The sequence below is a fragment of the Lithobates pipiens genome, unplaced genomic scaffold, assembly GCF_037356315.1.
Source record: "Lithobates pipiens isolate NorthernLeopardFrog02 unplaced genomic scaffold, aLitPip1_a1.2 Scaffold_8, whole genome shotgun sequence".
NCBI lineage: Eukaryota > Metazoa > Chordata > Amphibia > Anura > Ranidae > Lithobates > Lithobates pipiens.
Window position 1 is genome coordinate 459,493,644 of NW_027507903.1, and position 25,092 is coordinate 459,518,735.

The 25,092-nt window shown below is 45.2% G+C and overlaps 1 protein-coding gene across 2 annotated transcripts in view; it reads left to right on the plus strand.

Moving 5' to 3' along the window:
- The window catches only part of ABTB3 (ankyrin repeat and BTB domain containing 3), a 455,607-nt gene that overhangs the window by 179,090 nt on the left and 251,425 nt on the right, over positions 1–25,092 (plus strand). The window lies entirely within an intron of this gene.

The following is a 25,092-nucleotide window of genomic DNA, read 5'->3' on the forward strand; positions in this document are numbered from 1 at the left end:
TGATCTCGTCGGACCTAGTCTGCCGGAAAGTCCGGTCGTGTGTACGCCGCATAAGAATCAAGTGAGCTCACACATGACTCTTGTATTTGGACAATATTTATTTCCTTGGAGTTCAGCTTAAATGTGCATCACCCTGTTGGCAGCTGAGGCTTCCTAATCAGACAGTGGGATGGGAATGATGGAGAAGGGCTGGCATTTGGAACTATTCCTTTGTAATATTTCAGTGAACAAGTTTTGTAGTTGATAGAAAGGCATTCTTCAATTTTTTTTCGCAGGGGCATGTGAAAGGGATAACCAAATCAGGTCATGTGGGGTACTGGTATGATATCAACACAGCTGCAGCATGCCTAGCTTCTCTTATATTCTTACACATCTATAGATCCCCAATTGCAGAGCCAGCTAAAATGCAGTGTGAACATTAACCACTTAAGGACCACCTCACGCCGATATATGGCTGGGCACGGCTGGGCACAAGCACGTACAGGTACGTTGCCCTTTAAGAGCCCAGCCGTGAGTCGTCCAGCCGCATGCGCCGCCAGCGGCGCACTTGCGACCTGGTCCTGAGCTCCGTGGCCGTGGGACCCGCGGACCCGATCGCCGCCGGTGTCCCGCAATCGGGTCACAGACCTGAAGAACGGGGAGAGGTAAGTGTAAACAAACCTCTCCCCATGCTTCCTAGTGAGCCTGTCACTGATCGTCTGTTCCCTGTCATAGGGAACGACAATCAGTGATGTCACATGCCAAGCCATGCCCCCCTACAGTAAAAAACACACATTAGGTCACACTTAACCCCTACACTGCCCCCTAGTGTTAACCCCTTCACTGCCAGTTTTTACGGTAATTAATGCATTTTTAATCACACTGATTGCTGTATTAATGCCAATGGTCCCAAAAATGGGTCAAAATTGTCCGACGTGTCCGCCATAATGTCGCAGTCACAATAAAAATCGCTGCTCGCCACCATTACTAGTAAAAAATAAATTATTAATATAAATGCCATAAAACTATCCCCTATTTTGTATAACTTTTGCGCAAGCCAATCAATAAACGCTTATTGTGATTTTTTTTACCAGAAATATGTAGAAGAATACGTATCGGTCTAAACTGGAAAAAAATATGTTTTTTTTAATATATTTTTGGGGGATATTTATTATAGCAAAAAGTAAAAAAATATTGCATTTTTTTCAAAATTGCCGCTCTATTTTTGTTTATAGCGCAAAAAATAAAAACCGCATAGGTGATCAAATACCACCAAAAGAAAGCTCTATTTGGGGGAAAAAAAGGATGCCAATTTTGTTTGGGAGCAACGTCGCACGACTGCACAATTGTCAGTTAAAGCGACGCAGTGCCGAATCGCAAAAAAGGGGCATGGTCCTTTAGCTGCAAAATGGTCCAGGGCTTAAAGGGGTTGTAAAAGCTTCGTTTTTAATTTTCTAAATAGGTTCATTTAACCACTTGCCGCCCGCCCTATAGGCAATTGACGGTGGCAAAGTGGTTTCATAATCCTGATCGGACGTCATATGACGTGATCAGGATTATGAGTCGCTGCACGCCCCCAGGGGCGCGCATCGCGGCGATCATTGTTGCGGGGTGTCAGTCTGACACCCGGCAACTATGATCTCGGTAAAGAGTCTCCGATGGAGACTCTTTACCACATGATCAGCCGTGTCCAATCACGGCTGATCACAGTGTAAATGGGAAGAGCCGGTGATCGGCTTTTCCTCACTCGCGTCTGTCAGACGCGAGTAGAGGAGAGACAATCGGCTGCTCCTCTGACAGGGGGGGTCTGTGCTGATCGATTATCAGCACAGCCCCCCCGAGGATGCCCACACTGGACCACCAGGGATGCCACCAGACCACCAGGGAAAAGGTAATCCTCCCTAGACCACCAGGGATGCCAGTCAGCACAATGGATGCCAATCAGTGCCCATAATGGATACCAATCAGTGCCCACAATGGGCATCACTGATTGGCATGCATTATTGTTTGGCACTGATTGGCATCCATTAGTACAGTATAACACCAATGCTGCCTATGAGTGCCCACCTGTGCCGCCTATGAGTGCCCACCTGTGCCGCCTATCAGTGCCCACCTGTGCCTCCTATCAGTGCCCACCCATGCCCATCTGTGCCGCCTATCCATGCCCATCTGTGCCGCCCATCCATGCCAATCCGTGCCAGCTATCAGTGCCAATTTGTGCCACCTATCAGTGTCCATCCGTGTCGACCATCCGTGTCGCCCATCAGTGCCGCCTATCAGTGCCGCCTATCAGTGCCACATATCAGTGTCCATCAATGCCACCTCATCAGTGCCACTTCATTGGTGCCACATCATTGGTGCCCATCAGTAGTGATGGCCGAACGGTTCGCCCGGCGGTCGTTTCGCGGCGAATTTCCGACTTTCGCCGTCCGCGGGTTCGAACGCCTTTTTCCGTCGTTCGCCCCGGCGGACTTACGTGTTTAATGTATACAAGAACTTTAACCTTTCGTGACACGTTTATCATGTGTTACAGGACAACCAATTGAGACATGACAGCTCATGGACACTTGGACATTCCCCCTAACCTATAAATACACCCGATCCGGTGGCCATTTTACATTCTTTCTTCTGTCACTGTAGGGAAAGGATCCTGTGTGGAGTAGGGACAGAGAAAACGCTAGCTATTTGGTACACAAAAGTTCTTTTCAGGACTGGTATAGGTGTTAGGTCAGCAGCCTGAGTTTCTTTTGTCAGTTTAGATAAAGGGACAGAGCGCTGTATGCTGCTATTTTAGGGACAGCTCAGCCAGATTAGTCTTTCTTCATCATCATCATCATCATCATCATTAGCTGTTACTATCAGGTCCACAAAAGAGCTGTTCCAGCTAATCGTTCCAGCCTACTCTTTTTTGCCAATTTGTATAGGGACAGGCAGGAAGCAGTGTGTCAGGCAGTGAGGATAATTTTAAAGACTTGCTGTTACTATTAGTTCCACAAAGGTTCTTTTCAGGACTGGTATCAGTGGTACGGTAATAGGCTTGTACACGTATAATATTCTTTCTTCCAAATATAGAAAGAATATTATACTTGACTGCTGCCCTTCTGCTGCAGTCTGCTAATCATTCACAACTCACTTGTTCCACAAAGCTCTTTATCAGGACTGGTAACTTGGTCTGTCTAGGGTGCTACGGTACATAGGCTTGGGTGCGGTACAGTCTGCTGTTCTGTAAGGACCGCTATCGGTCCACAATAGATAGGGTTGCCGTGCACTACTGCTGACCGCTGCCCTATACTGCAGCAGTCCTTCAGCGGTATAGGGACTGACGCACAGTCTGCTAAACACTAATACACAACCTGCTTGGTCCACAAAAGTTCTTATAAGGACTGGTAACTTGGTATAGGGTGCTACGGTACATAGGCCTGAGTGCGTTACAGTCTGCTGTTCTGTAAGGACCGCTATCGGTCCACAATACATAGGGTTGACGTGCACTACTGCTGACCGCTGCCCTATACTGCAGCAGTCCTTCAGCGGTATAGGGACTGACGCACAGTCTGCTAAACACTAACACACAACCTGCTTGGTCCACAAAAGTTCTTATAAGGACTGGTAACTTGGTATAGGGTGCTACGGTACATAGGCCTGAGTGCAGTACAGTCTGCTGTTCTGTAAGGACTGCTATCGGTCCACAATACATAGGGTTGCCGTGCACTACTGCTGACCGCTGCCCTATACTGCAGCAGTCCTTCAGCGGTATAGGGACTGACGCACAGTCTGCTAAACACTAATACACAACCTGCTTGGTCCACAAAAGTTCTTATAAGGACTGGTAACTTGGTATAGGGTGCTACGGTACATAGGCCTGAGTGCAGTACAGTCTGCTGTTCTGTAAGGACCGCTATCGGTCCACAATACATAGGGTTGCCGTGCACTACTGCTGACCGCTGCCCTATACTGCAGCAGTCCTTCATTGGTATAGGGACTGACGTACAGTCTGCTAATCACTAACACACAACCTGCTTGGTCCACAAAAGTTCTTATAAGGACTGGTAACTTGGTATAGGGTGCTACGGTACATAGGCCTGAGTGCGTTACAGTCTGCTGTTCTGTAAGGACCGCTATCGGTCCACAATACATAGGGTTGCCGTGCACTACTGCTGACCGCTGCCCTATACTGCAGCAGTCCTTCAGCGGTATAGGGACTGACGCACAGTCTGCTAAACACTAACACACAACCTGCTTGGTCCACAAAAGTTTTTATAAGGACTGGTAACTTGGTATAGGGTGCTACGGTACATAGGCCTGAGTGCAGTACAGTCTGCTGTTCTGTAAGGACCGCTATCGGTCCACAATACATAGGGTTGCCGTGCACTACTGCTGACCGCTGCCCTATACTGCAGCAGTCCTTCATTGGTATAGGGACTGACGTACAGTCTGCTAATCACTAACACACAACCTGCTTGGTCCACAAAAGTTCTTATAAGGACTGGTAACTTGGTATAGGGTGCTACGGTACATAGGCCTGAGTGCGTTACAGTCTGCTGTTCTGTAAGGACCGCTATCGGTCCACAATACATAGGGTTGCCGTGCACTACTGCTGACCGCTGCCCTATACTGCAGCAGTCCTTCATTGGTATAGGGACTGACGTACAGTCTGCTAATCACTAACACACAACCTGCTTGGTCCACAAAAGTTCTTATAAGGACTGGTAACTTGGTATAGGGTGCTACGGTACATAGGCCTGAGTGCGTTACAGTCTGCTGTTCTGTAAGGACCGCTATCGGTCCACAATACATAGGGTTGCCGTGCACTACTGCTGACCGCTGCCCTATACTGCAGCAGTCCTTCATTGGTATAGGGACTGACGTACAGTCTGCTAATCACTAACACACAACCTGCTTGGTCCACAAAAGTTCTTATAAGGACTGGTAACTTGGTATAGGGTGCTACGGTACATAGGCCTGAGTGCGTTACAGTCTGCTGTTCTGTAAGGACCGCTATCGGTCCACAATACATAGGGTTGCCGTGCACTACTGCTGACCGCTGCCCTATACTGCAGCAGTCCTTCATTGGTATAGGGACTGACGTACAGTCTGCTAATCACTAACACACAACCTGCTTGGTCCACAAAAGTTTTTATAAGGACTGGTAACTTGGTATAGGGTGCTACGGTACATAGGCCTGAGTGCAGTACAGTCTGCTGTTCTGTAAGGACCGCTATCGGTCCACAATACATAGGGTTGCCGTGCACTACTGCTGACCGCTGCCCTATACTGCAGCAGTCCTTCATTGGTATAGGGACTGACGTACAGTCTGCTAATCACTAACACACAACCTGCTTGGTCCACAAAAGTTCTTATAAGGACTGGTAACTTGGTATAGGGTGCTACGGTACATAGGCCTGAGTGCAGTACAGTCTGCTGTTCTGTAAGGACCGCTATCGGTCCACAATACATAGGGTTGCCGTGCACTACTGCTGACCGCTGCCCTATACTGCAGCAGTCCTTCATTGGTATAGGGACTGACGTACAGTCTGCTAATCACTAACACACAACCTGCTTGGTCCACAAAAGTTTTTATAAGGACTGGTAACTTGGTATAGGGTGCTACGGTACATAGGCCTGAGTGCAGTACAGTCTGCTGTTCTGTAAGGACCGCTATCGGTCCACAATACATAGGGTTGACGTGCACTACTGCTGACCGCTGCCCTATACTGCAGCAGTCCTTCAGCGGTATAGGGACTAAGAGTTTTGTCACAGGGTGATTTAAAAAATGACAGGCAGAGGAAGAGGCAGGCCCTTCCGCAGGGGTGGTAGGGGTAGGGCAGGAGCAACAGCCTTGAGCCAAAGTGGGAAGTTGCAGAAGGTGCGTTCAATTACTTTAAAGGACGCACCAGACTTGGTTGAGTGGCTCACTCAGCCTTATTCTTCTGCACCCTCCTCATCCTCTCGATCTGCACCCTCTTCTTCACTCTCTGCTATGTGCACCCCCAAAGACACTACCACCAACAACACCACCACCACCACATACCTTCCGCTTGAGTGCAAATGGGGGCCTTCATGCTCCAGTGTTTTAATAGGGACCCCCGTATAAAAAGCATGAGGGTCAAGGACCAGTACTGGGTGGCAACGTACTTAGATCCCCGGTACAAACACAAAATGGCGGAAATGTTACCGCCGTCGCAGAGGGCTGTCAGAATGCAGCACTTCCAGGCCTTGCTTCGAGAAATGCTGCATTCTGCTTTTGCGTGCGCTGGCAGAGGAGCAATTCCCACTCCCAGAGAAGGATTTGCGGGTACCAATCCAACAGCGCCTGCAAGAAGAGGCCGGTTTGAAGATGTGTTGGTGACTTCGGATATGAGGTCATTCTTTCAGCCGACCCATCGACAGGTGTCATCCGGATCCAGCATCAGGGAACGCCTAGACCGTCAGGTGTCCGACTACATTGGGTTAACGGCCGATGTGGACGCTCTGAGGAGTGATGAACCCCTAGACTACTGGGTGGGCAGGCTTGACCTCTGGCCAGAGCTTGCCCAATTTGCAATCGAACTGTTGGCTTGCCCCTCATCCAGTGTCCTGTCCGAAAGGACGTTCAGCGCAGCAGGGGGGATTGTGACCGATAAGCGTACTCGCCTAGCTCACGACAGTGTTAACTACCTCACATTTCTAAAAATGAATGAGGCATGGATCTCGGAGGAATTCAACACATGTGATCAGTAGACCATGTATATGTCTATAAACAATTTTTGGAATCAAGCACACAGACCTTCTTAATTCATTTGGCTCACTTCCCTGACCCAAAAAAGCACACCGTACTATATGCCCCTACCCTCCTCTTTGAAGAGGTTGAGCGGTGTCATATTTCTACTGGGGCTGCTTATTATGAGGGGTTCCCACCATCCCTGTGCTGTGCTGACTTCCTCCTGGGTGTTCTTATTATGAGGGGCTCCCACCATCCCTGTGCTGTGCTGACTTCCTCCTGGGGGTTCTTATTATGAGGGGCTCCCACCATCCCTGTGCTGTGCTGACTTCCTCCTGGGGGTTCTTATTATGAGGGGATCACACCATCCCTGTGCTGTGCTGACTTCCTCCTGGGGCTGCTTACGGTGCTGCTGTCAGCGCTGTATGTCACGGAGCTGCTGTCAGCGCTGTATGTCACGGAGCTGCTGTCAGCGCTGTATGTCACGGAGCTGCTGTCAGCGCTGTATGTCACGGAGCTGCTGTCAGCGCTGTATGTCACGGAGCTGCTGTCAGCGCTGTATGTCACGGAGCTGCTGTCAGCGCTGTATGTCACGGAGCTGCTGTCAGCGCTGTATGTCACGGAGCTGCTGTCAGCGCTGTATGTCACGGTGCTGCTGTCAGCGCTGTATGTCACGGAGCTGCTGTCAGCGCTGTATGTCACGGAGCTGCTGTCAGTGCTGTATGTCACGGAGCTGCTGTCAGCGCTGTATGTCACGGAGCTGCTGTCAGCGCTGTATGTCACGGAGCTGCTGTCAGCGCTGTATGTCACGGTGCTGCTGTCAGCGCTGTATGTCACGGAGCTGCTGTCAGCGCTGTATGTCACGGAGCTGCTGTCAGTGCTGTATGTCACGGAGCTGCTGTCAGCGCTGTATGTCACGGAGCTGCTGTCAGCGCTGTATGTCACGGAGCTGCTGTCAGCGCTGTATGTCACGGTGCTGCTGTCAGCGCTGTATGTCACGGAGCTGCTGTCAGCGCTGTATGTCACGGAGCTGCTGTCAGCGCTGTATGTCACGGAGCTGCTGTCAGCGCTGTATGTCACGGAGCTGCTGTCAGCGCTGTATGTCACGGAGCTGCTGTCAGCGCTGTATGTCACGGTGCTGATGTCAGTGCTCTGTATTACGGTGCTGCTGTCAGTGCTCTGTATCTCCTGCACCCTCTTGTTTGCCTACCCTGGTCCCTGACCTTCCCTCTCCTCCATTGCCTTCATTAGCTCCATAGTCCTGAATTGTCAGAACAATTTCCCAAATAAAAAAAAAATGCTTGTAGTTATCGATCCCAAATTCACCTCATACATGTATTATGCTATTGTCCAGGTGGTGGGACTACGTGCTACCCCCTAATAATTACCCCGTGGCCGCAAATTCGACCTAAAGGTTTGCGAAATTCGCCTCCCATTGAAGTCAATGGAGCCCGCGGCGAACGGTCGTTTTCGCGAACGTTTGTGTCCGTTCGCGTTTCGCGTTCGCGAAACGTCCCGTCGGAAGTTCGTCCATCACTACCCATCAGTGCCGCCTTATCAGTGCCCATCAGTGTAGCCCCATCAGTGCCCATCAGTGAATGAGAAAACTTACTTATTTACAAAGTTTTGAAACTGAAACAAAAAAAACATTTTTTTTTTCAAAATTTTCGGTATTTTTTTATTTGTAGCGCAAAAAATTAAAACCGTAGAGGTGATCAAATACCACCAAAAGAAAGCTCCATTTGTGGGAAAAAAATGATAAAAATTTCATTTGGGTACAGTGTAGCATGACCGCGCAATTGTCATTCAAAGTGCGACAGCGCTGAAAGCTCAAAATTGGTCTGGGCAGGAAGGTGTTTAAGTGCCTGGTATTGAAGTGGTTAAGCTAGTTCATTGATGGTTCACTTACCTTTTCCTTCGATTTCCCTTATAAATGTTTTTTTTTCTTTGTCTGAATTTCTCACTTCCTGCTTATCCTCAGTAAACTTCACACCATCATCCGAGCGGTGTTTAGTCAGCCAGAACAGCTTACTGAACAGCTTACTGAGGAGGAACAGGAAGTGAGAAATTCAGACAAAGAAAGCAAAGCAAAAAAATTTAGAAGGGAAATCGAAGGAAAAGGTAAGTGAACCAACAATGCACTAGCTTACAGGAACCTATTTTTAAAATAAAAAACAAACCTTTACAACCCTTTTAAGTGGTTAAACAAGATTTCTTGCTCAGATTACACAGCTTGGCTTTCAAATGACTTATGCCGTTCATTTTCTCCTGATTGCAAATCCTGGCATAATGATGGGGGTGCCCTCTAGTAGTTACAAATCTTCATATGAAATATGATCATGAAAATTAGGATAAAGCATGTAATATTAGAAAAACATTTCAAAATTGAGTTGCTTTTAAAGTGGTTGTAAACCCTTACAACCAACTTTGACCTACAGGTAAGCCTAGATTAAGGCTTACCTGTAGGTCCAAGAAATATCTCCTAAACCTACACGGTTTAGGAGATATTTGCCGAGATATTTGCCGAAAGACAGGCACCGCTGTCACTGAGTGCGGCACCGCCAACGACGAAGATGCTGCGAGTGGCGGCTCCCGTGCACATGCGCGGGAGTGACGTCATTGCGGCTTCGCCGAATGACAGCGGCGGAGCATCGAGACCCCACTGAGAAGATGGCTGCGCCGGACTACAGGGGACAGAGGTGACATCGCTGGCTCCTGTGTCAGGTAAGTGACACATAATGGACTACTATGCGATGCATAGTAGTCCATTATGCTTTGCCTTTGCAGGGAATGAAAGAGGAAGTAAACTCATCAGGGTTTACTTCCTCCTTAAATAATAATTAGAACATTACAAAATGATAGTAAAAGGAAGATCCACAGCCATTTCCTTTTAATTAAAGGACACCTGTACTGAGAAATATATGTAGACTGCCATTACAGAGCACTCACTTGGAAATATTAGTCCCCTGGCTGCCACAATGATCTATTGGTTTCCATACTTTGAACTTTATAACTGGATGAAGTATGGGAGTACTGAGTATCAGGAATTGTGAGTGTTGCTGGCTATATCTTTTTCCAGTATTGAAGCCAGAGACAGCCAGGCATTCCCAGAAGGAGGTCATCAGTGGTAGCCTCTGAAATTCCCTCTAAAGCAGTTTTCTGCTATTTGCAGGTTTTTTTTTTTTTGGAAGGCCTAAAATAATTTTTCAGTTCAGCTTATTTAAAGTACAATCCCACCTAAACGATTTTTTAAATGATTTTTTTTATGGATCTTCTCACTTTAATAGCAAAAAAAAAAGCTCCACTTACCCATTCCACACTCCAGCGTTGTCTCTGGTGTAAACACGCAGGCTAGGTGTACACAGCTAAAGGACTCTTGGAAGAATACCCACCGCTAGAGGATAAGGATGAAGCTGCAGTGAGGTCACTGAACCAGCAAGAAGACTCCAAGAAAAAAGTATAAAAAGAGAATACCAGAGTGGGCTTTGAAGGGGTGAGAAGGTGGGCTTTAGGAGACTGGGTAAATCGTGGACTTTAATAACGGGAAATTTGACTTAAAGTACACGTACACCATTCAATAACAAAATGTCTTTGCTCCCCATGTGCATTAATGAACCTTGCCCATCAAAGACCCTGTCATTGGTTCGCTGTTTTTTCTTCCTTGGGGCACTTTTGGTAGCTCCTGACCACCTCAGTCCAGGAACATCACACAAGAGCTGCTCTTTTGGAGTTTCTCTGACCCTATCATCTGATTATACACAGTGGGAGCTGATCAGCGGGTACTCCGATGTCTGCCGGCACCCGCCGACCCTTCTGTACAGTGTGAGAAAGGAGGTCTGTCTATGTAAACAAGGTAGATCGCCGTTCTGTCAGTAGGGAAGGCATGGATCCTATGTTCCTGCAAAGCAGAGACACAGATCCATGCCTTCCCTTGTAAAACCCCTTGCTTATAGCACAAAAAACCCCCCAAAATGCAAAGTTGATTAAATACCACGAAATGAAAGTTTTATTTGTGGGGAAAAAGGACAGCACTTTTATTTGGATACATCGTTGCACCACTGCGTGCAATTGTCAGTTAAAGTAACGTAGTTTTGTATTGCAAAAATTGGCTTGGTCACGAAGGGGGGTAAATCTTCCGGAGGGCAAATGGTTATGGGAAATCCCCACTTGAACAGGTTTCATTGAAACAAGTGTCCCCACTGAACATTTCCCCTCCCTACAGTTCCGGTGACTTCAGTAACAATTGAGATTCCCAGGCGCTATGTTCACGAGGACAGAGAGGTAAATCAACCCAGCAGGGACGCGGACATTAAAAACCTCAGAGGAGTTCTCTAAACTATCAGAACCTTAGAAAACAAAATTTGGCTTTAGATACACTTTAATATGGAGTTTTTTACTACAACTGAAAGGCACAATTAGACTTGCAGTGGAAGTGTTTACTGTGTAAGCAGATAGCAGGAAAGAGTGTAGGTAGGTTCGCTTACAGGTCAAAGAAAGCTTATGATAGGTGTCACCAGTGCGGTAATACCAGCAGTCCCATGAGCATCCAGTAGGCGGAGCAGTGACACAAAGTGTACAGAACTGCAGGCTATTAAGTCCACCCACACGCTCCTGTGTATGATCTGCACAGCAGGAATGTAGGTGGATCACAAGGACAACTACTCTACCATTCACATCTTTTATCCAGTAAAATTGTTCCTATATACGTATTTCAGCTATATTTCTTATTTTTAGCAGACATTACCCAGTAATAGGGTTTCTGTTAAAAACGAGTAAACCATCTTTCTTGGAAATATCAGTGACACGCTGTCTGTTGTAAGGATCTTTTTGGAAGACGCGAGTTCGAGATTCAGGGGGTGGCAGCTTTTTAAATCACACTTGCATCATGTTTGCTATCAATCCTCCACACTATTAAAAATAAAATAAAATGGAATTTCTCCAGTAATCGGTGATTAATAGAGGCTTTGAAGATTTATTTTCTAGATTGTTTTAGGGAGTACATCACGTATCATGTTTTCTGTCCTTGGAAAGCCAGATACAGCCTGCGCATTTCCTGATTTATAAAATCACACATGGTATTGTTTTGTCGCTACTTTTTTTTTTCTTTAATGATGATATTAGGCTTAAAGTGAACCTGCATTTTATCCATGTGGGGCAAAGCAAAGGGTCCTTAAAGGGCTCATGCATAGGGCCGCAAAATCTGAACATAGGTGCAGGGTTTCCTATGACCCCATGCACACAACTGTGTAAAGATCAATAAACTTGCATGACATTCACATCTGTAAAATCAAAATAGAAATATCTGTGTCCATGGTCTTGCATATGGACCATATTTTACACTGTGGACCATTTTTTCGAATGATCAGATGCGTCCTGCGCAAATATACTCTAGTGGGGTACAAGAACTGTCTGCTGCCTAGCAAGGAGGGATGCTAAGCCGACAATAGCCACCTGCATCCTAGCAACAAAGAACACTAGCCTGCAATAATTCCCTGTGCCCTAGCCACAAAGGGTGCTAAGCAACAATAGCTGCCTGCGTACTAGCCAAAAAAAAGTGCCTTAGTGGCAATAGCTACCTGTATCCTAGCAATGGAGGATACTAGGCGGCAATAGTGGCATGCATCCTAGCAACAAAGAATGCAAAGTAGCAAAGCCATATACAGCCTAGCAATGAGAGACACTAGGTGCAAAATAGCTGCCTCCATCCAAGCCACGAAGAATGCTAGGTTGCAAAAGCCTCTTGCATCCTAGCAATGATGGAAACTAGGCAGCATAAGCCTCCTGTGTCCTAGCAGGAAAGAATGCTAGGTGTATTTAGCCACCTGAGACATAGCCACCAATAGGCTGAATTAACCCTGTACACTTGTATGTATGTATACACTACAGAAAATTTGCACGCGTAAAGTGTTTGGACAACCTTAAATTACAGGATTTTACTGCCAACAATATCCTTTGTTTTACATTGTAAACTCAGTATGCCCATGTGCATGAGCTCCATAGCTGCCTGCATCCTAGCAACCAGTAGGCTTGCGTTAGTCCTTTCGCACTTGTACGTATGTATACTTTACACAAAATTGTAAATGTGTAAAGTGTTTGGACATTCTAAAATGCAGGATCCGACTGCTAGCAATATCCTTTGCTTTACGTTGTAAAACTCAGTTTGCCCATGTGCATGAGCCCCATTGCCACCCCTGTAGAAGCCTGCACTTCTCTTTCCTTCACTGTGCTGTCTGCTCATTCTTTAATATTTGCCTGTGTTTTGCCTTTGTTTGTTTTCTATGAGAATGATGAGGAAGTCGTGATAGAGAAACACATTCTGAGCATTTTATATAAGGGCCAGTACAACAAAAAGATTTTACGTGTGAATGCAAAAGTAAGATCGCATAAGTAAAAATAATCACATAAAGACACAAAACTTGTATCCATAAAATAAAGTCAAATGATGTGATAATGGATCAATAGAGTCCCTTTTTGCTTTTACAAATAATTTATATAGGGGAGTTATAGTTCAAAGTAAACTAATATGAAATGCTATAGATCTCTAATGCAAGTTTTTTTTACAGCTTTGGGTGTGGTCCTTTTCTTGTAGGAGCCGTCTTATTCATCTTTGTCATACAGTGCATTGTTGTATTGTGTTTTCCACTTGTTTTGTTGTATATGGTTTTTAGAAGTAGCAGCATGGAACTGGGAAGGGTATTTGAAGTTGATACACTTGCTATCAGGCTGGTTGATTGATGCAGGTTGTTTTCAGCCCAGAGCTCACACAATAGAACCTGGTTCCCATCCTAGGGTCAAATGCATACTTTCTATACGATAGGTCAGCCATCTTGTGCCACCCTTCTCCCCTATTCCAGTCAACTAGCTAGCCTTGGTATCACACTGATGTGTTTATACATCATAGTCACTCAATACATACCGAGGCTGGGAAAGGAAAGACTGAAAGGGACAGTTTGCCCACTTGGATTTAGTAAGCCTGGAATTGATGGCTAGAAGGACCAACTGATCTATGTTCAACTATTGTTCACATGGAACCCTTCTAAACTTGAAAATTATTGTTTGAATGTTGAATGATGTACACCCATAAACTATCACTGTTCTGGATGTACAGACCCAGGACACTATTCCAGCAGGAATAATACAAAGTACATAATGTGTTGGTTAATATGTGCTGACGTAGTCCACAGTTTTTATTGGCTCTTCAGAAATCTGGTCTTGACCCTACCCTAAGCCCTGCTCAAACCAACTCCCTCTAACAGGATTTTCTCTTATAACCCTTAGCCCTTGTACACACGATCGGAGATATTCCGATGGAAAATGTCCGTTTGGACCGTGTTGTCGGATAATCCGACCATGTGTGGGCTCCATCGGACTGTTTCCGTCGGAATATCCGACCGACAAAGTTTTAGAGCTGGGCTATAAAATTTTCCAACATGATCCGATCAGACTTTGTCCGATCGTTTGTAGAGAATTCCGATCGGACAAAGTGCCACGCATGCTCAGATCAAATTCCTAGACCAAAGCTATTGGCTATTAGCCTGAACGTAGTCCTGTTGTAACGAAAAAAAGTCATCACGTTCAGAACAATCGGATTTTGTCCGACCGTGTGTATGCAACATTGGTTTCGGATTTTGTTGTCGGAATGTCCGACCGTGTGTACAAGGGCTTATAATAACCCTCCTTGTAACCCCAACATGAACCCTTATGCTGCGATACACGATCAAACAATCCGGTGGAAAAGTCCGGCAAACTCAAGTCCGCCAAACAATCCCCCCGTGTGTAGCCTCCGGCATACTTTTTTGACCCGACAGTACGGCGGACTTAGAATTTCGGTTTGCACAACAATCTGCACGCCGTACTCGCATTTCGGCGGACAATCCGGCCGTGTGTATGCAAGTCCGCCGTACTTTTGAAATGAGCGGACTTTTCCCGCCCGGAGAAAAGTCCGCTCATTTCGAGCGGGTCTCCAGGTAGGCGGGGCCCGCGAACGAGACGTCCCTGGCCCCGCCGCCTGGTATGGACTTAAAGGGGAACCCCAACGCTGAAAAAAATTGGCGTGGGGGTCCCCCCCAAGTCCACAACAGACCCTTGTCTGAGCACGCTAACCGGCCGGCCAGGAAAGGGGGCGAGCGAGCGTCCCCCCCCGTCCTGAGCCGTACCAGGCCGCGTGCCCTCAACATTGGGGGTGCCTTGGGGAAGGGGGGGCCGCGCAGCCCCCCCACCCCAAAGCACCTTGTCCCCATGTTGATGAGGACAAGGGCCTCTTTCCGACAACCCTGGCCGTTGGTTGTCGGGGTCTGTGGGCGGGGGGCTTATCGGAATCCGGGAGCCCCCTTTAATAAGGGGGCCCCCGGATACCGGCCCCCCACCCTATGTGAATGAGTATGGGGTACAATGTACCCCTACCCATTCACCTGTAAAATAAAATTACAAAAAAAACACAACACACGAGATAAAATACTTTATTGCACAGCTCCGTGGGTCTTCCGTCTTCGGGGGTCTTCTCGCCGGACTCCTCCACTATCTTCTTGTAGCTCTTTTGCTAGCGGAGGAGTCCAGCTTTCTTCCTCGCCGCCGGCCTCTTCTCCCGACTTCGGGGGTCTTGTCCCCCTCTTCGGTTCTTCTGCCGGGCCACCGCGCCTTCTTATAGCTCTTTTACAGGCGGTGGCCCTGTCTTCTGTCGCCGCTGCCGCCTTCCGTTCTTCTTCTTCTTCTTCTCCTTCTTCTCCTGGAGATGTTGACTCGACGCTCTCTCCGGCCACAATGCCAGGGTTGTGCTGCGCGGCCACTTATATAGGGACAAGGGGCGGTGTCACATGGCTTTATGCCACATGGGTTGCCGTGTGTACGCGGCTTTACTGTAACCCTAACCTGGAGCCAAGAACATAACTGTGCATCTCTGTAGTAAGCCCTTCTCAAACTAACTCTCATTAACACTAATGCCTACTATCAACTAAAAAATCTTGCGAGCTACCAATCCACTAACCTACGGATCCAATAAAACAACCCCCATGTGTGAGGTGTCTTGATTACTTTCAGCTGCTAGCACCAGACACACTCATATAAACGTGTTGAAAAAGATAAATAAAATAAACCTGTGCCACGCTGTGTATACCTTTGTGCAAATATTAATATCCAACGTGCCAATACATAAAGTGCAAATGCCAGATAAAGGAAAAAAATATATATATATACATATATAGTGACTGTGATGATACTGTCTGTATTATATATAGTTCTCTCTAACGCAACCTATATGTTATCAAAATTGCAAACGCTAAACCAGACAAGTGTCTCTGCACACATATATACATGATTGAATATATTGCAAATATTGAAGAAATAATACACAAACGATCTTATACATTGTGCTGTGCACTCAACCGCAATACACAATCTACAATATAAGTGCTATTAGAAGACACCTATGCAGTGTTATATAAACCATAAATAAATCATTGGATATGACTAGTGCTGGAGCCAAGAACATATGGCGTTGCTGACTGTGCATCGCCCTTGTCCGCAGTCTTTACTAGCTCTTCAAAAATCCAGAAATCTGGTCTTGACCCCACCCTAAGCCCTTCTCAAACTAACTTTCTCTAATGCCGCGTACACGCGATCGAATAGTCCGGCGTACTTAGGCCCGGAAACAATCCAGTGGATAGTCCGGCGGACTTTCTACCGAACGGACTTGGCCACACACGGACACACAGAAAGTCTGGCGTTTGCTAGCGCGATGACGTACAGCGCGTACGACGGGACTAGAAAAAGGAAGTTCAATAGCCAGTAGCCAATAGCTTCCTTCTCGTATTTGCTTCTGAGCATTCTTAGTCCGTCGGACTAGCATACTCACGAACGTATTGTCTGCTGAAAACCCAAGTCCGAAAAGATTGGACTGCAAAACTACTTTCTAAGTCCGCCGGACTTTACGCTGAGAAAGTCCGCTGAAGCCCACACACGATCGGATTGTCCGGTGAAATGCGTTTCGGCGGACTAAGTACGCCGGACAATTTGATCGTGTGTACGCGGCATTACACTATCTCCGTTTTTTAACCCTTATAATAACGCTTTTTGTAACTCTAAAGCTCCATACACACGGTCGGATTTTGTACAAACTTTTCCGTGGACTTTTGTACAAAGGGCGTGGTCCACAAGTTTGTATTGCATACACACGGTCGGACTTTTTGACAACAAACACGAACGTAATGACGTCACAACGTACTGACGCCGCTTCAAAAGAGGACGTTCAATGACTCCAGCGCCACCTTTGGTCAACTTCTGTATTGTAGTCTGATCTTTTGCATTGGTTCTGAGCATGCGTGTTTGTACCTTGTACAAAAGTCCGATGCTTTTGCATACACACGGTCGGACTTTGCTCCATCGGACTTTTGTTGCCAGAAAGTTTGTCCGTTCGCACAGCCAACAAAAGTCCGATGAAAACAGAAAAAGTTTGTCCGATGGAGCGTACACACAGTCGGATGTTGCTCCAAAACAGCTAATTTGCATGTTTGTTGTCAAAAAGTCCGACTGTGTGTACGGGCCTTAACGCTAACTTTTACTGTAACCCTAACCTTTATCTAAGAACATAAGGTGTTTGTGACTGTGTATCGCCTTCTGCAGTCTTTACTGGCTTTTCATAAATCTGGTCTTGACCTTACCCTAAGCCCTTCTCAAATCGACTCTCTCCAACACTGACTCTTTCTATAACCCTAACACTAATACCACGTACACACGAGCGGAATGTCCGACAGAAAAAGTCAGACGGAATATTTTCATCATATATTACGATCGTATATGCCTCATCAGACTTTATTTTACGAAAATTCTGACGGACCTAGAAATAAAACACGTTTTACATTTTTCCGACGGAACCAATTCCTATCAGGGAAACCGCTTGTCTGTATGCTGTTCCGACGTACCAAAAACTACGCCTGCTCTGAAGCAAGTACGAGATGGAGGCTATTGGCTACTGGCTATTGAACTTCCTTTTTCTAGTCCCGTCGTACGTGTTGTACGTCACTGCTTTCTTAATGATCGGACTTTGGTTTGATCGTGTGTACCCAAGACAGTTTCAGAGGAACTCCGTCGGATCTCCGTCGGAAAAACCTTCGGCGTTTATTCTGACGGGAAAACCGGTGGTGTTTAATCATAACTCTTACTGTAACACTGACCCTCACACTACCCCTTACTGTAAAACGAACCCTTCCTGTAACTAACGCCGCGTACACACGACCGGACTTTTTGAGGGACTAGATCTGACGGTCTTTCCGATGGACTTTCAGCGGAGTTCCAACGGACTTTCCGAATGAACGGACTTGTCCACACACAATCACACCAAAGTCCGACGGATTCAAATGTGATGATGTGCGACCGGACTAGAATAAGGAAGTTCATAGCCAGTAGGCAATAGCTGCCCTAGTGTCCGTTTTTGTCCGTCGGACTAGCATACACAAGAACGGATTTCTCGGACTGGCGGAGTTCCGGTGGGAAAATGTAAAACATGTTTTATTTCTAAAGTTCGCCAGGTTTTTGGCAAGCAAAGGTCCGATGGAGCCCACACACGATCGAATTGTCCAATGGACTCGTTCCGTCGGACCTTTGCTGTCAAAAAGTCTGGTCGTGTGTACGTGGCATAAGCCTCCATGTAACCTTAATTTCCCCCTGCAACCCTAACACCCCCTGTAACCTTAAAACAAACCCTCTATCAAATCTTCCTGTAACCCTCACACTAATTATGTAACCTCAAGGCTGGGTTCAGACTGTACACATGGAGCTGCTCACACAATGTCTCCATTCGCCGTTTCAGGTCCGATTTCAGCCCAAATTTTTGGTTGAATTCAGACCTGAAATGTACCAAAAGACGCACTGTGCAATTCACATCGGAGCCGCTGTTCTGACGATGTGTGATCCGGCTCCATAGAGAGCCGGTCAGGATCTCCTACTATGCAAATTGGATGTGGGGAAACCCGCATTCCAATTCGCAATAGTGTGAACCAGCCTAAAGCTTGCGCTATAAAATATTTTTTGTATCACCTGTATTTTTAGAGATAATAAGAAATTTGGAATCCGCTGAACTTTGAGTCTGCTGGCCCACGGGCCCATGGGTGTTACGTGTTCTTCCATACAGGCTTGTTCCCTGGCTCCTGCCACAAAATAGAGTGGTGGCCAAATGAACGGTTGATATTTTCTGGGGAGTGGGATTAAAAAAAAAAACTGTTTCTTCACCCTGAATGCATAAGTCACTGGTTTGATCTAAGATTTAAACACAGAAATACAATTCATGTTGCTGTAGGATGATTATGCGAAAGAAGCAGGAAAGGCAGTTCAGTAGAGGAGTTATTATACACTAACCCCAAGTCCATTCTTCTCAAATTGTTTTGGTATTTTGTATATAACAGTTAAATAATGACATTTCCAATGGAATTGTGTAAAGAGATTATTCTGTTTTTAGAACAGATCCTATGTCATCCATTCTTTTCTGCAGTCCTTTCTCTTGCTGCTCAGTATCTGCTTCAGGAACATTAGAACAAATTGTTTCTATATAATTAAACAGAAGGAGTTGCTTTCAGGATGAATGGAATTTCCACTGCAAAGAATACTAAAAAAAATAACATTGGAAGGCTAATAAAAAGATTTGGTTATGAAAAAAATAATAAAACATAATTTGTCATTTTATTTTCATGTATTTAATGCTGACGACCTGGAGAAGTTAAAAATCAGTGAATTAATTGTAATGGGCCCCCCCCCCCCCCCGCACAGCAAGGGTTAATTGCTAATTTTGTCTGGGAAGAACAGCAGTAATCCTTACCATATTCTTCGCTCCCCTGGCAGCCAGCAATCGTCTCCTCTCTCCAATGCTCAGGTTTGTAGGGGGCCCTCACTTTCCTTACTTATAATGCAAGGATCCTGGGCTGGGGGTCTGCAATTGGATGGGCATCAAAAGAGTTGGCTTTGGAGGACCAGGAGGAAGGCCATGGATGTGAGGAATAGGATAAGTATTACTGCATATTTCTCTACCTCTAGACTGAACACACATTTAATCCTTGCCAAGCTATCTTCTGGATTTTACTCCAGATTTTAGCCTAATAAAATAGATGACATCTAAATATTGTTTCTGTCGCACAGGTTAGACCAGCCTTTCTCAACCATTTCAACACAGAGGAAACCTTTCCAGTCTCAGGGAACCCCTGCTATACATTACTATATCTACAACTCATGACAAAGTAGTGTCATGGTCTCATTATTCTTGTGATCATGGGAAAGAATTGCCCCCTTAGGCCTCTTTCGCACCAGCGTACCAATTCATTTTTCAGACTGACCTGATCAGACAAAAACAGACCTAAAAAAACTAAAAACAGATGGATGGGGATATGTTCCCCATCTGTCCGGTGGATTGGATCGGATGACAGTCGGATGAAAATGGACAGGCAGTCCATAGAAAACAGCGGGCTGCGCCTGTATCTGCTCTGCATAGCGGACAGGAGATGGACCTGTCATCTGCCTGCTCAACGGGGATCAGCGGAGAGATCCCCCACTGAGCGGGCAGATCTGCTTCATGGATTCCGCTCCTCCTGAAAGGGGCCTTAGCCCTTGTACACATGGTCGGAGATTCTGACAACCAAATCCGTCTGACTAATTCCGACGGATTAATTCCGGAAGAGGTGTTGCATACACACGGTAGGACTAAGTTGTCGGAAAATCCGATTGTACATAACGTGATGACGTTATTTCGTTACGATGGGACTACGTTCAGGCTAGTAGCCAATAGCTTTGGCCTAGGAATTTGATCTGAGCATGCGTGGAACTTTGTCCATCGGAGTAGGCTACACATGATCGGAGTATGTCCGATAGGAGCATTTTGTCGGAAAATTTTACCGGCAAGTTGGAAAAGTTGGTCCGTCAGATATTACGACGGAAACAGTCCGATGCAGACCACACACAGTCGGAATATCCGACAAAACGGTCCCGATAGGAAACATTCCAACGGAATCTCCCACCGTGTGTACAAGGGCTTACAGATAACTAAAAAGATTAATAGTGTCAGTGGGAACGTATGTGAGAGGCAGAAATGCTCATTTCTTATGGCACCCCAAACAATCTCGGGAGGAATCCTGGTTGAGAAACCCTGAAATATACAGATTTTATCCAGAGTAGGTGGGAATTACAACATATTAAACTCCGATAAACAACTTAGATGCTGCAAATATCAATGGACCCCTGCACCTGTAGCGTGGATGGAGACTTTGAATCTACAATTCATGATACATATTAGTGTGATGGTCAGTGGGAGGAATGCTCCTTACACTTGTGGTAATTGGGAAGAATTACCCCCTTATAGATAGCTGATAAGATCAGTGGTGTCAGTGGGAACGTATCTGAGAGGTGGAAATTGCTAATTTCTCAAGGAACCCCTATCAACCTCTGGAGTAACCCTAGGGTTCTATGAAACCCTGATTGAGAAACCCTGTGTTAGACTAAGGGCTCAGGGCACAGTGGAGCACAGGTATTGTCCATTTAATATACAGAATGCATATGGCAAAAAAGTATGTGAACACCCCTCCAAGTTTTAAGTTCAGGTGATCCAGTGAAGGGTACAATACTGTTAATACTACAATATACGAAGACATTTTAGACAGTTGTAGACTTCTAGTAATGTACAATAGTTTGAAGAAGGCCCTTTCTGGTTCCAGCATGACTTTGCCTCTGTGTACAAAGCCAGGTCCATAATGACAAAAATCCAAAATCTTGTGGATAGTTTTCCCATAGGATTGAAGGCTATTATAGCTGCAAAGGCAAGGGGAAGGAGGAGGAACAAATCCATTTTTGGGATTTCCAACAAGTCAGGTGCCCACAAACATTCAGTGTGTATATACCTATGTGTATGTGTGTACAGTATATATATATATATATATATATATATATATATATATATATATATATATTTATTGATAGACACACACAGACACACACACACACAGAACAGACTTCTTCCTTTCCTGCCAATTGTCCCAGGGTTAATACCACCCCAAAAGTTAATATAGTTAAGTGCCCAGCCACAGCAACTTTCAGAATCTCATAGTGTTCAAAAGGCTGCCAGCAGCAGCTGGATGGGACATCTTTGCTCTTCGCCCGCACTTAAACACTGAAGTCCCATGCATTGGGGCTAAACAATGAATGCGCCCAACGGCTGAAGAGGCATTCAAAGATCTTGTAGTAGGCAAATTAAAGCAAACAGCAACATTTTTATTGTGTCTGACATTTCCACTGGCCTATCTTTATCAAGACATAAAGACGCACTAAGCGCCATCAAAATAAAACATTTGCCTATATATATATATATATATATATATATATATATATATATATATATATATATATATATATATACAATATATGTATAATGCCGCAAAGGTTGAAGTACTAATTACAGAAATGTGGATAAAATAACAAATGCCAAACAATGGATCTTATTCATGAAAGCTGGAGGCATTGCCCACTTCAACCAATCAGATTTCAGATTTTGTTTTCCTGTACATGTTAGAAATGCAAGCTCACATTTGATTGGCTGTTTCAGGCAATAGCACTAGTATTTCTCTATTCCACTGTTTAATAATTAAATAACCCTTTAATAAGTACTTAAGTCTATTCATAAGGTCATTGCATGCATATTATTAATCTGTTAATAAAAATTAGATTTTAAAGGCTAAGTTAGAACAAATATTTCATTTATGGTTAAACACTGGTAAACTGACTCACCCACTGGCTTGCTGTTTCTCCCAGGGAACCCAGAGTTTGAGTAAGCCTCTTATTGTGAATGAGCAAGAATCTTGACTTTAGGTTAAAAGCATGGTCCAACAGGTCCCTGAATGTAATGTTTTCATTTTTCTGAACAATGCTAAAGCCCCTAAACCTGGAGCGCTTAAGAAGACCCTGTCACCAAAAAAACAAGAATTTTAAATTCTTACTTGCAGCAATGTGCCCGCAATGTGCCCCTGTACTTGTTGGGGAAATAACAGTACAGAAGGTTTAAATTTTTATAGCACAGCTCCCAGCCTCCTTGCATGTCATAGCCACTTCTCTTCTTAGGCCCCTTTCACACATGCTGTCTGATCAGGTCTGTATATATGTCAGGCGGACCTGATCAAACACTCCATTCACCTCTATGGAGTTACAGATGTCAGCGGTGACAGGTCCACTGACATCCGCCGATATGTGATCCGGTCCGCCAAATCCAGGTGGATAGGGGTCCTATTTTCCATCCGTCTGGCAGATGGGATCGGATGAAAACATACAGCAAGTCCATTTTCATCTGATCTCCCCATATAGTCAAAATGGATGTGCCCCATGTGAAAGGGGCCTTATGGTGCCTAATTACTGTTTGTGCTGGTCCAACTCTTTTGTCCCTCCCATCCCTACATAATCTCTTATGTGGGTGCTAGAGCGTCACTTGAATAACGTCTTTAAAGCAGGCCATAGATGAAGCCATTTTCTTTCCTGCAACCACGGGTTGCTGGAAAGAAAGTTGCTTTATTCCCCTATCAACATAATCAGTGTTGATGGGGTAATCCCTCCCACGCAGCTATTGTGGCTTCTCAGTGGGAGGCGCGGGGAGCTGTCTCTGCCGGGAGAACACAGTGATTATTGCTAGACACTAAAGCCGCTGGTAATAATCGTATGTAAAAATCTCACATGTTGGTTGTACCCAAGTCGATCAATGTATCAACTTGGGTACAACTCGCCTGCCCGTAGATGGTTTGAATCTTGGCTGGTTTATCAGGGACAACCAACCCAGCTGTGGCCAGCTTAAGTCTTCTGGGGCTTCTAACATCATATCCAAGTGCTCAGCAGATGGCTCAGGATGTCTACACAAGGGAAACTTTTACAGATAGCACAAAAAAAATGTATTGCCCATATAAACCTATGGGAGGATTTGCACTCTGGCATCAACCTTTCCAATTGCTCATCCATTATGCTGCTCTAGCCTCTGTTGTTCAATATTGTGAGGACGTTGGTATGAGGGTCAGAGCAGAAATCACATTTTAAAACTGGATCAAGTAATGACCTTCCCACGTTTTAGGGCTTCTGGTTACTTAAACAATATAGGAGGCATGCACAGCTCCCTGTTGAGTTTGCTACCAGTCCATAGTGCAATATTTCATTTAAAAGGGGCTTCCTTTTTCATAAGGCAACTAGCATGTCGAGAAGAAGAAGTCAGCAATAATAGCCACTATATTTTCCCAATACGGATTCCCTTTAGGCTGAACAGTGGTTATTTTCCATATTGGACTCCACCAATCAGCTGTTCCAGGACTGTTTCCACTCAACATGTTAACTTGGCTTTCTTGCGCCACAAAAGGTTGAGCTGTTAAAGTGTATAGGCAAAACTTTTTTATTTTTAGCCTTGAGTTTAAAAAAAAAATTCTTCGGATGTCTGTGTCCTGGAAAAAAATGTCCCTTCACTTCCTGACCTGGAGACACAACATGAAAAAAAGAGAATCTCTCCAAAGTAAGGGGAATTCCCATCTTAAACAGCTCTCACTGGGACATTTGCCCCTACCGGTTGATTTCTTGCTCTGGTAACAATTCTAAAATTTTGTATTTCTATCTGAAAATGGCCAGCAGAACAAATAAAGGGGTGAATCTTTATAGTGGGGACACAAACAGCAATAAGAGCTTGACGCACGGTTTAGCTAGGAGTAGTCACATTTAACTGGACTTGTTCTGTAATGTAACATTTTGTTTCGTAGCTTCTCCAAGCCACATCTTTAGTTCCAATGAGTGTCCGAAAGATAATCCAACGTCTTTTATAATTGGAACTGAACAAGTGGGTTGGATAAGCTAAGAAATGTCTACAACATTACAGAATAAGTCCATTTAAATGTGACTAATTACTGCTAGGTATACCAAGACCTGGATAAATGAAAAGCTTCACAGCCTTGCTAGCAGAGAGTCTAACTTTCCCCTATTAGATCCAATAAAACAAAATGTTATTAGTATGCCTACATACACTTTAAGAGGAGGCCACTGAAGTCCTGAAGCTTTTCCACACCAGAAAATAGGTAGGGTAACCCCATAATTTATTATTATTACTGTACACTTGTGGGTTAGTTTCCCACACTCTCGTTGAAAATGGATAATAAAATTCTCTCTGGGGTTTCCAATTTTTCCTTCACCTTTTGAGAAAGCTATGGGAAAATGGAGACCTCCCTCAATTCTCCTAATGGCTCTGGAGGGTAGGAAGACCTGGAAACTGACTGGAATAGATGCAAGAAGCCAGTGGATGACTCAACCCACCGATCTTCACCCAAACGTGATGTCTCGGTTACTACCCTTTAAGTGGGCAACCAGCCCTTGACCATAAATAGATGACCTTATATACTTGTAAGGCTAAGAGTGCAGCAATCTTATTTCTTTTGGTT